Raw genomic sequence first — 5,156 nt, forward strand, 5'->3', positions numbered from 1 at the left:
AACACATTAGGAGGCAACCAAATCAAATTTGAGAAAATTCCACAATCAGAAAATTTTTTTCGAAAAAAAAAAAAAAATTCGAGAACACCTCGGTCATGGCAAGTTATTTCCCACAATCCATTCCCCAATCAACGTACATCCCAGAAAAAATCATCTCTCTAACTATCCTAGTTCAAAAGTTGTATCGGAACATTTTCACGTCGAAAATATATCTCTAAGTCCAGACCGATGCACCACGTAATCTCGGGCAGACCGATGCACAACGTAAATGACGATCGGGACCGGGGCGATCGGTCGTATCTGACACCGCCGGCTCGGTTCTAACATCGTCAATGAGTCGGGGTTGTAAAAAAGGACGTGAACATTTTTCCTTATAAAAATCAAACCCGACCATGGATTTTGATTCTGATTGTTGATTATCGCTACTAGAACATATAAGGAGGCAACCAAATCAAATTTGAGAAAATTCCACGATCAGAAAATTTTTTTCGAAAAAAAAAAAAAATCGTAATCACCTCGGTCATGGCGAGTTATTTTCCGTATTTCATTCCACAATCAACGTACAACATAGAAGAAATCATCTCTCTAACTATCCTGGTTCAAAAGTTGTATCGGAACATTTCACGTCGTAATATCTCGCCAAGTCCAGACCTCGGCGATAGGTAGTATCTGACACCGTCCGCTCGGGACTGACATCGACTTGGACTCGGGCTGATGATGGGGAGGCGTTTAAGGACGTGAACATTTTTCCTTATAAAAATTAAAGTCGACAATGAATATTGATTCTGATTACTGATTTACGCTTTAAAAACACATTAGAAGGCAACCAAATCGAATTTGAGGAAATTCCACGATCAGAAAATTTTTTTCGAAAAAAAAAAAAATCCGAAAAATATTTTTCGATTCCGATTACTGATTTACTCTTTTAGAACACATTAGGAGGCAACCAAATCAAATTTGAGAAAATTCCACAATCAGAAAATTTTTTTCGAAAAAAAAAAAAATTCGAGGACACCTCGGTCATGGCAAGTTATTTCCCACAATCCATTCCCCGATCCACGTACATCCCAGAAAAAATCATCTCTCTAACTATCCTGGTTCAAAAGTTGTATCGGAACATTTTCACGTCGAAAATATATCTCTAAGTCCAAACCGATGCACCACGTAAACTAGGGCAGACCGATGCACCACGTAATATCGGGCAGACCGATGCAGAACGTAAACTCGATCATACCGATGCTTCACGTAATCTCGATCTTACCGATGCACCACGTAAACAAGGGCAGACCGATGCAGAACGTAAAGTAGATCTTACCGATGCACCACGTAATCTCGATCTTACCGATGCACCACGTAATCTCCATCTTACCGATGCACCACGTGAACTGGATCTTACCGATGCAGAACGTGAATTGGATCTTACCGATGCAGAACGTGAATTGGATCTTACCGATGCACCACGTAAACTCGATCATACCGATGCACCACGTAATCTCGGGCAGACCGATGCACAACGTAAATGACGATCGGGACCGGGGCGATCGGTCGTATCTGACACCGCCGGCTCGGTTCTAACATCGTCAATGAGTCGGGGTTGTAAAAAAGGACGTGAACATTTTTCCTTATAAAAATCAAACCCGACCATGGATTTTGATTCTGATTGTTGATTATCGCTACTAGAACATATAAGGAGGCAACCAAATCAAATTTGAGAAAATTCCACGATCAGAAAATTTTTTTCGAAAAAAAAAAAAAATCGTAATCACCTCGGTCATGGCGAGTTATTTTCCGTATTTCATTCCACAATCAACGTACAACATAGAAGAAATCATCTCTCTAACTATCCTGGTTCAAAAGTTGTATCGGAACATTTCACGTCGTAATATCTCGCCAAGTCCAGACCTCGGCGATAGGTAGTATCTGACACCGTCCGCTCGGGACTGACATCGACTTGGACTCGGGCTGATGATGGGGAGGCGTTTAAGGACGTGAACATTTTTCCTTATAAAAATTAAAGTCGACAATGAATATTGATTCTGATTACTGATTTACGCTTTAAAAACACATTAGAAGGCAACCAAATCGAATTTGAGGAAATTCCACGATCAGAAAATTTTTTTCGAAAAAAAAAAAAATCCGAAAAATATTTTTCGATTCCGATTACTGATTTACTCTTTTAGAACACATTAGGAGGCAACCAAATCAAATTTGAGAAAATTCCACAATCAGAAAATTTTTTTCGAAAAAAAAAAAAATTCGAGGACACCTCGGTCATGGCAAGTTATTTCCCACAATCCATTCCCCGATCCACGTACATCCCAGAAAAAATCATCTCTCTAACTATCCTGGTTCAAAAGTTGTATCGGAACATTTTCACGTCGAAAATATATCTCTAAGTCCAAACCGATGCACCACGTAAACTAGGGCAGACCGATGCACCACGTAATATCGGGCAGACCGATGCAGAACGTAAACTCGATCATACCGATGCTTCACGTAATCTCGATCTTACCGATGCACCACGTAAACAAGGGCAGACCGATGCAGAACGTAAAGTAGATCTTACCGATGCACCACGTAATCTCGATCTTACCGATGCACCACGTAATCTCCATCTTACCGATGCACCACGTGAACTGGATCTTACCGATGCAGAACGTGAATTGGATCTTACCGATGCAGAACGTGAATTGGATCTTACCGATGCACCACGTAAACTCGATCATACCGATGCACCACGTAATCTCGGGCAGACCGATGCACAACGTAAATGACGATCGGGACCGGGGCGATCGGTCGTATCTGACACCGCCGGCTCGGTTCTAACATCGTCAATGAGTCGGGGTTGTAAAAAAGGACGTGAACATTTTTCCTTATAAAAATCAAACCCGACCATGGATTTTGATTCTGATTGTTGATTATCGCTACTAGAACATATAAGGAGGCAACCAAATCAAATTTGAGAAAATTCCACGATCAGAAAATTTTTTTCGAAAAAAAAAAAAAATCGTAATCACCTCGGTCATGGCGAGTTATTTTCCGTATTTCATTCCACAATCAACGTACAACATAGAAGAAATCATCTCTCTAACTATCCTGGTTCAAAAGTTGTATCGGAACATTTCACGTCGTAATATCTCGCCAAGTCCAGACCTCGGCGATAGGTAGTATCTGACACCGTCCGCTCGGGACTGACATCGACTTGGACTCGGGCTGATGATGGGGAGGCGTTTAAGGACGTGAACATTTTTCCTTATAAAAATTAAAGTCGACAATGAATATTGATTCTGATTACTGATTTACGCTTTAAAAACACATTAGAAGGCAACCAAATCGAATTTGAGGAAATTCCACGATCAGAAAATTTTTTTCGAAAAAAAAAAAAATCCGAAAAATATTTTTCGATTCCGATTACTGATTTACTCTTTTAGAACACATTAGGAGGCAACCAAATCAAATTTGAGAAAATTCCACAATCAGAAAATTTTTTTCGAAAAAAAAAAAAATTCGAGGACACCTCGGTCATGGCAAGTTATTTCCCACAATCCATTCCCCGATCCACGTACATCCCAGAAAAAATCATCTCTCTAACTATCCTGGTTCAAAAGTTGTATCGGAACATTTTCACGTCGAAAATATATCTCTAAGTCCAAACCGATGCACCACGTAAACTAGGGCAGACCGATGCACCACGTAATATCGGGCAGACCGATGCAGAACGTAAACTCGATCATACCGATGCTTCACGTAATCTCGATCTTACCGATGCACCACGTAAACAAGGGCAGACCGATGCAGAACGTAAAGTAGATCTTACCGATGCACCACGTAATCTCGATCTTACCGATGCACCACGTAATCTCCATCTTACCGATGCACCACGTGAACTGGATCTTACCGATGCAGAACGTGAATTGGATCTTACCGATGCAGAACGTGAATTGGATCTTACCGATGCACCACGTAAACTCGATCATACCGATGCACCACGTAATCTCGGGCAGACCGATGCACAACGTAAATGACGATCGGGACCGGGGCGATCGGTCGTATCTGACACCGCCGGCTCGGTTCTAACATCGTCAATGAGTCGGGGTTGTAAAAAAGGACGTGAACATTTTTCCTTATAAAAATCAAACCCGACCATGGATTTTGATTCTGATTGTTGATTATCGCTACTAGAACATATAAGGAGGCAACCAAATCAAATTTGAGAAAATTCCACGATCAGAAAATTTTTTTCGAAAAAAAAAAAAAAATCGTAATCACCTCGGTCATGGCGAGTTATTTTCCGTATTTCATTCCACAATCAACGTACAACATAGAAGAAATCATCTCTCTAACTATCCTGGTTCAAAAGTTGTATCGGAACATTTCACGTCGTAATATCTCGCCAAGTCCAGACCTCGGCGATAGGTAGTATCTGACACCGTCCGCTCGGGACTGACATCGACTTGGACTCGGGCTGATGATGGGGAGGCGTTTAAGGACGTGAACATTTTTCCTTATAAAAATTAAAGTCGACAATGAATATTGATTCTGATTACTGATTTACGCTTTAAAAACACATTAGAAGGCAACCAAATCGAATTTGAGGAAATTCCACGATCAGAAAATTTTTTTCGAAAAAAAAAAAAATCCGAAAAATATTTTTCGATTCCGATTACTGATTTACTCTTTTAGAACACATTAGGAGGCAACCAAATCAAATTTGAGAAAATTCCACAATCAGAAAATTTTTTTCGAAAAAAAAAAAATTCGAGGACACCTCGGTCATGGCAAGTTATTTCCCACAATCCATTCCCCGATCCACGTACATCCCAGAAAAAATCATCTCTCTAACTATCCTGGTTCAAAAGTTGTATCGGAACATTTTCACGTCGAAAATATATCTCTAAGTCCAAACCGATGCACCACGTAAACTAGGGCAGACCGATGCACCACGTAATATCGGGCAGACCGATGCAGAACGTAAACTCGATCATACCGATGCTTCACGTAATCTCGATCTTACCGATGCACCACGTAAACAAGGGCAGACCGATGCAGAACGTAAAGTAGATCTTACCGATGCACCACGTAATCTCGATCTTACCGATGCACCACGTAATCTCCATCTTACCGATGCACCACGTGAACTGGATCTTACCGATGCA

Source organism: Harmonia axyridis, chromosome X (genome assembly GCF_914767665.1).
Source record: "Harmonia axyridis chromosome X, icHarAxyr1.1, whole genome shotgun sequence".
Classification (NCBI taxonomy): domain Eukaryota; kingdom Metazoa; phylum Arthropoda; class Insecta; order Coleoptera; family Coccinellidae; genus Harmonia; species Harmonia axyridis.